Source organism: Ambystoma mexicanum, chromosome 4p (assembly GCF_040938575.1).
Source record: "Ambystoma mexicanum isolate Mex_15411 chromosome 4p, UKY_AmexF1_1, whole genome shotgun sequence".
Lineage (NCBI taxonomy): Eukaryota > Metazoa > Chordata > Amphibia > Caudata > Ambystomatidae > Ambystoma > Ambystoma mexicanum.
This window is the reverse complement of record NC_090927.1, coordinates 463,562,685-463,574,555: the sequence shown is the minus strand read 5'-3', so window position 1 is coordinate 463,574,555 and position 11,871 is coordinate 463,562,685.

Below are 11,871 nucleotides of genomic sequence, written 5' to 3'. Positions count from 1 at the left end.
TGGCTTCTGTCTTGTCTTTAAATCTTGCACATAATTGTCTTCTCTTTGAGATGTCGCTTTATTTAGCCACACCATGGACACTGTTCTCCCTTGGAACTGTCCTCTTGTCAGGCAAAGTGTGAGATGTGTCAGGCAATGGGCTTTTTTCACTGGTACTTCTGTCGCTATGAATATTTTGGAGGTTTCCAAAGCATAAAGTATCAGGGAACACACGTAGCAACCCTCCTTAGATGGCCTCTCTCCCACCTTTTTCATGTGCTGGTACCACATGTTATTACCCAGGTGTGCTGTATTATCTAGATAAGAGTTTATCCCTTAATTATCTTCCTCTGCATTTCTCTTGTATCTCCCCAATGCACGATTTGTGTAATACTCAGGAAGCAAGTCAAAAACAGTTCTTCCAGCGGCAGGAATCGTAGGGACCTCTGCTTCAGTGGAAGTAAACAAATCAGAAGTAGTTCCCATAGTGGGGAGGATCAAAAGGATAGCTGCCTTATTTGGATCAATGAAAAAGAGAGTGTGAACCAGGAGAAACAGAAAGACAAAAATAGAAATTGAGCATGCATACAATATGCATAAGACTATTGACCCGCACTTCACTAATCAGCCTGGTATTGGTCAGGCTTGCTCAGTCCCTACAATTGTGTTTGCCTCATCATTCCTCATTTCTACTGTGCATCACACTCACTTCTCTTTCTCTCTTTTTCATATTCCTTCAGGGATCTCCTCCAAGAGATTGTCATCTCTTTTGGAATACATCTGATAGGGTTTTCTTAGTGGATACCTTTTGTCAAAGACTCGACACACAATAGTCACAACTGCTGGTGTCAAGCATGGCACAATTTCAGGATTCCAGCATACAGGCAGTAGGGGGGCGGGACTTCCTGCAGGAGCAGTTGGCGGCTCCTCTACAACATGTTTGGCTGAAAATCCTCTATTAGATGGATCAAAAACGATTAAAAAATGTAGTTTTAATATGCAAAGTAGGCAAATGTATGTTTAATTGTGCCGAAACAGCACACCCCAATGAACCATATATCCTTGCATTCGCAGGTGATGAGCCCATTAAGTAGAGATCAAAAAATAATGTATTCAGAAATTATTATTGCTATAATCATAAAAATTGCATCAGTTGATTTGTCACCAGAAACCTTAGGAAAGACGCTGGGCAAAAACATGATGGGGGATCACACCCAAACAAAGAAGGTGAAAATGTCCAATAGAGATCCTGTTAACTGATGCACTGTGTAAAGGAACAAACCTTTCACAGGTATAAAACTAAATAACAGAACAACAAAGGTTCTAAGTCAGGAGAGCAGCATGGAGTACAAAGACACATTTTAGTAACAATTGCATCATAAAATTACATAAAAAACATTACAAAATTAAATAAAGTGACGTGTGCAGCTATTAAAGTGACTTGTACATAACATCGCAAAAGTGCATACAAATATAACCCTAAAAACATTCAATAGGGAACCTGGATAAGGCAGAAATAAAGACCAAAGCCAAACCGCCAAATTACATTTAAGAGCACGCACAAATTCACAATCCTGCTAATCCACAAGGGTCTTATAATGCCAGAGTTAATTAAATGTAGCTCCTACAAACATAGATGTAAAATTGAGGAGACTGTCAATAATAACCCAACATGTTTCATTCTACTGGTAACACTGAGAAGATGGTAGAACTTATTTACAGGACCAATTTAGCGGAAGAAAGTTCTCATGAAATGTGTTCTTCCTTAGACCAGATGCTCTCAACACCTAATGGTAGAGATACATTCTTAGTGTCACATTTGAATCACCTGAAAACACAGTGCAAACATACAGCTATAATTAATACTGTCATAGATTAAATTGGGTGCTCCTCCCGACTCTAAATGAGATGAGGAGCACTTACCACCGGTTTCATATTAGTTCAACATCGGTGTGCCAAGTGCCTTATTAATAGACACATACCTATAAATACAGGTAAATGAACCCAAGATTATAACAGCAATTCCACTCATTAACTAGAAACAGACCAATTACATAACTCGTGGTTAAAACATTTTCCCCCAAATATAATTGACTTACTAAAACCAACACTTGGACTCCCGTCTTCTTTAGGATTGATTCTCAGGTATATTAACACTCAGTCAAAGATAGCCTCAAATCTTCATTCTGTGTTTTACATTCCTGTGAGAAAGGGGACGGGAGACAAAAAAACACAGCAGACACCGACATAAGTCGAGGTGAGTTCAGACAGGTGTCAATCACAACTATATTAGATTTTATTTGGAAGTGCAACCATATAACACTTACATAAAACAAAGCCTTGTGCTAGGAAAATGTCTGTGAGACAGGGCTTTGACCTGCAGCATGTTCAGACAGCTGATGTCATTTATGGGAAGTTACACCTTTAAGACAGAACCAAACGGCTCATGTCATAATTTGCCCAAACTAGTGGAGCAAACAACAATCAAAGTTTAATCAAAGTGCATAGCAAAATTCGATTACTCTTGTTCAACGGACAACTACTCAAAACCACACTCACACGATAGAGAGCTAGATGGTGCAGGGTTTGGAAAACGGGTATTGTCATGCAGTACATCGTTTCTTGTGTGCTTAATCACTGGACATGACATCTGTAGAAACATAACACATGGCGTGAATCACTAACTTGTAGTTTAGAAACATAACTAACTAACTGCGCAACAATAAGAGTTACCACTGCCCATATTAACAAGTAGGTTTACCTTTCGTGAGCTAACATGTTCGTAAATCTGCTTTGTCGAGCGATCACCGCGCATCACGGGACGGTATGGAACAACAGAGCAGCTCTGCAGATAGCTGATAGAGACAATGTATTCACCTGTAGCAGAACGTCGTTAGCCTACCACTCCTTAGTACTTCATACTCGCCACAGAGGCGGCCATCTTGAAGAAGAATAGGTGGCCACAACTCTACTAACTGTACTGTTCCTGCTTCTCTGAAAAATGTTTGGATCTCCCCTGTTTTGAAGAAGACCACTCCCGATCCTGCCTCTGTGGATAGCTATCGCCCCATTACAAATGTTACTTTCCTCTTGAACATTTTGGACAAGGATGCATATCCACAATTACAGCAACATATCGAAAGCAACCTCAACAGTCTGGCGTTCGTGCTCTTCCTGGTACTGAGACAGCCTTCATTGATCTAAAAGTCAATCTATATCACATTGCTGATTCAGGACAGATTGCACTTTTGATGCTCCTGGATCTCTCTGTGGCTTTCAACCATGTTGATCATTCACTACTGCTGGAGAGATTAGGAGCCATAGAGAATTGCTCAAACAATGCCATGTGCTGGCTGTCTTCATTTCTAGGTACCAAATCTGCCTGTGTTGCTTCTGGTGGGGGGTGCAGTTAAACGCCCCAAACAGAAGTCCCTTGCACATGAATGGCCTTTGTTTTGGTTTTTCAAGTAAAATTAAAGAGCCATGGGGAAAGGGACCGACCTGTCATTATCAATGGATAAGCAGCATTTTAATTTACAAATGAAGGAGGAAAACAGTATTTTTAAACATTGAAAACAAAAACGGCCTACACATGTGTGTGCAAATAAAAACGGTTTGAAAAAGTAAAAGTAAAAAAAAACATCACTGCTCACAGAAAAATGTAAAGCAAAAAATATGATGTGCGGGTTGACCAAATGCAATGTACATTATGTTTCACCCACAAAACTCCAGTGACATTTGAAGAGCCACTTTGTCTTCATGAAACAAAATGTCAGGCCAAGGCAGACCCTTTGGCTGGCTGTGGGCAAAACCTCATAAAAATGTCCTGCTAAAGGCCTCGAAATTCAGTGTTATCCAGACCTGCTGTCTCTGAAAGCATGGACTTCAAGAAAAGTCATACTTGGCTGGAGCACAACTAATATGTGTGAAAATGGGAGCACCCACTTCAAAGAGCAGGACCATTTGTCCCACATGAAGATTCACAATTTATTTAAAAGGACCATTATCATTTGGGCCTTTTTCTCAGCCATCATGAGGTGGATGGATTTAATCTATGTACCATTGTTTATGTAATTTCCAGGCAATTTTGGGGATATAAAATTCATCTTCCTTTGACTCTGGGAAATGTAAGGGCCATTTAAATTAGGTTTCTGGCTGATCTGAACATGTTCCAAATGTGAGAGTTGGTGAGCGGGTGGAAATTGAAATTAGAGATATGCTTAATAACTTACATATTCATAAATGTTGTGCCTTTTATGGAAATGGCAGAAAGGTGTCACATGGCCATGCTACATGGCACAGATTTGGCGGTGGGCCTATCTAATTCCCCATGATTAGAGGAAACAGAAAATATGTTTAGTCTGGTATTTGCTAGTAAATTTATGATGTTGTGATACATAACTAGTTTTGGCCATAAAGTTGAAAGGAGAACAAAGGGGCGATGACAAATGGGAATTGACATATTTTGCTCCAGAACCCTAAACCAATCCTGACTTGGAGGCTGGGTTTGGGAGGAAAGCGAAGGGTAACTGTCCAATCCTAATGGCAGGGATTATTGCAGGGTACTTCCCCAAGATTGTAAAATTGGTGTTGTCATTGCTGCTGTATAGGGGGACTGCACTAGGAGACAAGGAGAGAAAAAGGAGAAAGAGAGGAGGACAAAGAGAAGAGACAGACTATCAGGAAGGCTGCTGAAACTTACCATCTGACAGCTGTGAGGAGACATCAGAGGAGATTGCTGAGAGTGCATCTGGGTGGAGCTGCCTATCTCTAGTAAGGTCTCAAAGCTGACTGGGTCCTATGGTGGAGAGCGGGATGCCATCTTTGAGAGTGGAGTGACCAGACCCCTGCTCTTTCCAGAGTGTCCTGAGATGCAGCTGGTTTTCCTGAACCTTAGACAGAGGCTTGCTACATAAGTAGAACTGAGCTCTGGAAAACCAAAAGGTTGGGGAGGCTGCTTGCCTTGAATCGTTGCCCTTTATAGTCGTTGGTGGGGGGCAAAATTGTATAGATCCTTAGCCTATGTAACCAAAAATATTAATTTAATTAAGTCCATATTTGGCAGAACATTACGGGATGACTTTTGTTAAAATTTGAAATTAACAAAGCTCACGTCCCAGTGTGCGCTGAAAACTATAGCCTACAATGTAATTGGGTAATCCTTGTTGTCCAGCTGACCCCGACTTCTTTAAGAGGGGTGTCTTTGTTCTTAAATCAGTCCAACCTTTTTATCCAGCTTCCCCAAAACAGGCCTTTCTGTAAGGGGGGGGGGGTCTGAAATCCAGAGTTCCCCAAAGCATTCCAATTTTTCTGTCTACTTAAATCAAAAGTGTGGGCGAAATTATAATTGCCATATGTATTTTTACCAATCTTGAAATCCTACTGCTACCCTTTTAAGCCTGCAGGAAAATCAAAATTGCACAACATTACATAAGAGCCTTTGTTATTGATCAGTGTAATTATTTCATGAAGTGAAATTTGCAGAAAGTTAAGAATTGTGATTGTGTTCTTTTTAACTCACTTTTGTAATTTATTCATGCTGAGAGAAGTTGATTGTTTTATGACACAGATGAAGTGGTTGTTTACATTTTCCTGCTGATTTCTGTTACTTTTAATTTAAATAAATACCAATATATTTACATTACACCGGCCTGGTTCTTGGCTCATTGTTAGCTCAAGGAGAGGTATCCAAGGGGCATAATATGTGTCTGCTATAGGGCTAATAAAAGAATCTGTTAAACAGTTTTTTGCATAACCACTTAAGTGGGGAGGGAAGGAACTCCCTGTGTCGAGGGTGGCTTCTCAATAAACCGTTACACCATCGGCTTTAGATCTCCTGTTGAATTGCTAACATGCGGTGTTCCACAGGGAGCATGCCTCTCTCCTATGCTTTTTAACTTATATACTCACCCTCTTTTTGTCCTTCTCGATAGAATCGGCGTAAGTTACACTAACTACGCCGATGATACTCAGGTGGTGATCAAACTGACTGGCAATTACGATTTGGACCTCATAAAAGTCACTTCTAGTTATGCTGCCATTGATGATTGGATGATTAAGAACTCCCTTGCTCTCAATGGCAATAAAAATGAGATTATGTTCGTTGGTACTCCCAAATGCTTTGCCAAGCTGGAACTCAGATACTCTGCTTTCAATATCTCTGTAGTTATTAATAAGAGCAACCCTGGGTCAAGACCATTGGCGTATATCTTGACACTAATTTAAATATGAAAAAACATGTGAACCAGCTGAAGGCCGCGTGTGCCTATACGACACGTGTTATTAAGCAAATTAAACAATTTTTTCCCAATTCTAAAACTGCGCCCCTCGTGGTTGCTCTGATCAATTCCAAACGTGACTATGACAATAGCCTTTTGGCTGGCACTTCTCAGTCTAACACGGCCTCTTTACATATTGCGCAAAATAATGCTGTTTGAGCTGTATGTGGCATCTCGAGAAGGAACAACGTTAATGAAGCTCGTAACTCTCTACACCGGCTTCCTGTTAAGAACCACCTTACTTACATAGTGCTATTCCTCACTTATAAGTGCCTTATGGAAAATGGGCCATCCTATTTGAAAGCTAGGATTAAGCTACCTCATCCGTCTCGTTCACTTCGGTCCAGTAACTTAAACAAACTTGAGAAGCCACAATACAAGCTTGCTCATTTTGGAGGCACTAGTTTCGATTATGTTGCTCCACGCCTTTGTAATTCTCTCCCTGTCTCTCTACGTCTCTGGTCAGAGTTTCCTCCTTTTAAGAAATCTCTCAAACATTTATTTTCAACTACAATGATTAGATCTTCTTAGTTTCTTCTGTCTCCTCTGGTATTATTCCTGGCTCGTCTCCACTCTGTTTTCTCTATTTCTTGCTGCGCGCTGAGGCCTTTGGACGAGTTGCACCTTATAAGAGTTAATTAACATTAACATTAGCATTACCAAATTGGCAACAACAATACCCATTTGAGTAATACCCACTCGGAGACCCCCTCTGCACAGGGCAGGAGCCCTTGCCGCCTCGCATACTGCAGGAGCAGCGTGACCATCGGATCCCAGCACAGAAGCCAGCACAGAGCGGAGAAACTCAGCGCCCCTCTCCTTCGCCCAACGCACACAGCTGATTCATAATCGAAGAAGTGCAGCTTATACAGAGCCTCACTCCGCCATTTGATCCGGGGAGAGAGGATTCCGCATGAAGCTACGGCCTTTCTACTTTCTGAAATGGCTGGCGCGATCTGATCCTGATCTTGTTTACTCAGGTTGCTAAGCAACCAATAGCAATCGTGCTCATAGGCCGCTGGAGCTCATTGTAAGGCGCGAGCCATACCCCCTCTGGCCAAGGCCCATATGAGCAAGGCTCACACCTGTCTGGACCTGTCCGGGCCATTTGCGCCTTCGGCGTGAAACCCTGCCCCTCTAACTGTAAGTAACATCACAACTATTCCTGTGTTCCGATAAACAACCCATCCAGTTGCCGTGCATCGTACATTTCAAGGGCTGCAGGTGCACAACCCATGATACCTCCCGCTATTCCCTGCTCCGGACCCTAACTTTTTGGGCCATGCACCGCCCCTATCACCCGCCCACCGCAGGGTGCCGAGCCCAACACGCACAGCTATGAACGCCCACTACACTCATTAACCTCCTCAAAAGTTCTTCCCCACTTTACAATCCACTGTGCGCTGTTCCGGGTGTGGCGGTAGCTGACCCGAACTTCATGCGACCCACATACCTTTGATGCGTAAGGCCACTTGATTTCTCTTACATTTTTGTGCTATATCGCACAAGTACTGCTGGTTCAAAGATCTGTACTCACGATAATGGTCCACGCACACCGTCGGAACTTAATGTTATGTGATTGTTGGTTTATGTTCCCCTGTTCAAAGCTCGATAGTACTACGCATTGTGAACTACCCTAGAGCGACAGCCCACCGGCACTGCTGTGCCTAATTATACTTGCTGGTATTACCACATGTATAGAAGGAGGCAAGTACTGCCACCTCAACCACTTCACCCATAGTGCCTATATTTTGGGAGCCAGAGTGTGAGACATGTGCAGTACCAGTGAAAATACTGATACCTAGGAGAATCTGGGAAGCAAGGTTCCTATTGAGAAAGCCATATCTACGTACGAGACAGTACGATGGTCATTTGAACAAAATTCCAGAAGAAACAGGACAAATGAATGGCAAAGATGAATGGTGATGTCATACAGAACAGAGCTGACGTGCATAGAAGAGATGCACAGACGAGCGAATGCAGGCAATTCTATAAGGCATCAAGAAAGAATCGAAGATAAGTATCATTTTGGGATCAAGATGGAGAAGCTTATGCTAACGAAATAGATGACAATGTTGAGTTGTTTTACATGTATACATATGCAAAGAAACACAAGCAGACAAAGTATTCCTGAGGCTAGCTTTATAGTGAATAGATTGCGGCATGCGCCAACATATACATATATATAAATAAGTAAAGAATGGATTCTTCCACTACGTACAAAGAGCAGAGCTGAACAAAAGGAGTAAGATAGCTTTCCCAGTATGTCGCAGTTAGAAAAACAAGGGAATTACAAGTGAATCTCAGAAAGGCGAGGCTGGATGAGCCAAGAAGCCAAGGCTGTATCAGGCAGGGGTGAGCTGACATTGGATACAAATCGTGTGAAACAATGAAGCTCCTGTTCAGAAGGCATGGACAAAAACAAGAAGACGTCAGAGGTCTATTAGAAGATATTATTTTAATACACTAGAAGCTCAATTTCGTAGTCTTCAGTCACGTGGGGAGAAGAAGTTGGGCGAGCATGATGGTCACACCTATGCACGAGGGCAGAGCGTGCCTTCACTCCCATGCATTTCCCAGTGCAAAGAACACACTCGAGGACAAGTTCAAAGTCCTAATTGACAGCAGACCTCTGAGGTGATGATGGATGGAGATGTTAATTGGTGGGAAGCTATTGTTAAGACGAGCACACCAGCACCTGGCTGCTTAGCCTGCATGCTGCTATACGTAGGTAGGAAGGTATTGACGGAGGTTAGAAGCCGACCAATGATAGGGGACCGTACGATCAAGGGTCTTATAGTTATTTAGCCAATAGAACGTTGTATATTTAGTGACGTTCATAGTGACCTGTTTGAAGGGAGGGTTTAGTTGCTCCACCTGATGTTAAGAAGCCTATCACTTTATTCCACTGCCTAAACAAGTATGGATCGTATACTTAGACGTTTTCTTAGACCCTATCACACTTGTCATTAGGTTTTTGTATTTTGCCACGTAGGATGATGCTAGTAATACGCAGGTTAATGTCACCTATGACGATTTACTGTTATATAAACAAGCTTTTTTCTAAAATGCATTGAGATATTTTGCGATGAGACGTCGGCTGATGTCAGTTGTACTCCATGTTTTAGATAATTGATATTAAAACAGTTATCCTTTTGCCAACTACCTGAGTCGTTTCTATTGTTGATGTTTGAATCATTTCTGCATCCACCATCCATCTCAAGGGTATTGCTACCTCATCTTAAAGGGCTGGGAACTCCAGTTCACACTTCTTCTGCGTTCTCTCAGAAATGACCCCGCCTCACATATCTGTACGCAATATATATATATATATATATATTTGTTTTACACTTGTTTTATTTTGTAACATTTTGTTTATTACAAACTTTTATTACAATTTCTTCCCAATTTTGAACAACTTGTGCTCCAATGTCTAATCAAGAAAATGAAAGTGACTTTCTTCTTGTCCTAGCGATTTTTCGGTTCTGTTGGTTCCATTTGAGCTGTTGTTCATGACCTGTCGTTATCTCGTTTCCTGCTACCATTCATCGGTATGACGCCACCAAAATCTTTCAACTCACCCTATTATTTTATCAAGGTATTTTATGGTTGCACATGTAAGTTGCACCACCGTGCCACTTAAAATTCGAAACCACAAATCATCTATGATATCGTTGTCTGGTGCAAATTTTCCAAGGTATAATGTCCTTTGGTCTTTTAATTCCGGGCAATCCGTTATCAGATGTTTTATTGATTCTATATTTGCAAGACAGTATCGACATTTATTGTCTTTAGTGTTGCGATATTGTTCCATAAACAGGATTTCTTTTGTTTTATACCCGTTTAGCCACAGTCGCAGAAACTTATAGCAATGATATCTCGATGGAAATTGATGTAGATATCTTGGCATTTTTTCCAGTGCATTCGTAGATGGTCCTAGTTCAAGAGCTGTAGCTAGCGTGTTATACTTCTGCAGATTTTGAATCCAGTGTTTTAGTTTTTTTTTGCGATTTGTGGCTGGGCCAAAAGTGTGTCCATGTTTATGTCAGCTGCTTGAAGGAGGTCATTCATCTTCTCTTTCCAGAGTGTTATCATTCTTTCATATGCTTGGTCTTTGGTGAAACTAATATTTTGTGGGCCGGTTCTGGCTTTGTTATGGACATCTTCTTTAATGGTGCTGCTGATTTCCACTGTATCGTTCCGAATAAAGCGTCTAGGCCTAGTTTGTGGCAAATGATTGTCATGGACATGTTTTTTGGTAGCCTCAGAACTCGTTTCCAATACAGCCCTTCTAGGTATGACCATAGTTTATGATCTATATTCCAACTGGGTTCTGCACCAAATGTGATCGCTGGATTTAGTTTTTGTTCATAGAAGATTCAGGCCGGCTTTAGGGTGAACTTCCCATATTGGGAGTTAATTCTTGCGCCTTGTAATGCAAATGTTCTGATTCCATGTGTTAGATCTTGGACCCAACTCCATTCGCTTATTGACGTATTTATCATCACTCCACGGTATCGAATTTCATCGATTTCTTCAATTTATTCATTTGCAATTTGCCATTTAAAGTTCTTGTTCTTTGGTACTTTTGAGGTACTGATCCTCATGATTTTTGTTTTTTTGACGTTTATGCTTAGATCGTTTTCATGCATGTAGTTTAGAGGTTTTGTCAGCCCCCTTTGGAGCCCTATTTGGGTGGTATCAAATAGTACTATGTCGTCTGCGTAGATCGCATAACTAATATGAAGTCCATTTGCTTTAGGTGGAAAACAGATCACATTTGATAAGGCGTTAGGGATGTCGGCAATAAACAGTTTAAACAACGTTGCTGCAAGCAGGCATTCCTGTTTTACTCCTTTATTAGTTACAATAGCCTCGGATAGTTCCCCTTTTGCATTTATCCGGACTCTAATTGAGGTATTTTTATGTAACGCTATTATCGGGTGTAGTATATTATCAGGACCAGCCCCATTTTTGTAGTTTCTGCCATAGCATTCCACAGTTTATTGTGTCTAATGCTTGTTGCATGTCTACAAATGCCATAAAGAGATTTCACCTTGTTTTCATCTTCTCGAGTTTTAACAAGTTTACAATTTTTAAGTTGTTCTCTATTCCCATGCCCTTAGTAAAACCTGTCTGGCGACAGTCGGTTAGCCCACGTCTTGTTGCCCAGCATGTTTTTTTTTGCAAGAAGGATCGAAATATTTTACCAATGGTGTCCAGGAGGGAAATCGGGCGAGAGTTGGATGGATCATCCCGAATACCTCTGTAAAATGTTTGATCCATGCGCCCTCTGAGACGCCATTGGCCATAATTTCATTTTCATTTCAATACCCTTTGTTTAAAATTTGCCAAATTTCTCTTGAGTTGTGTGTTTGAATTAAAGACAGCATTAACTCCCCACGTTCTTGGTGACGCTGGTATGTGTACATTTTTAGCCAGTTTTGGTATTTTTGTTTCCGTTTTTTAATAGCATACGAGACTGCTTCTCCCAATTTGTTTTTAGATCCCAAATGTCTTTATGGAGTTGTTTTCTTTCTTTATTCACCTTCATGCTCCACTCATGGTTGTGTGTATTTGTGACATTTTTCATCGCTGTTGATCCTATTCTTTG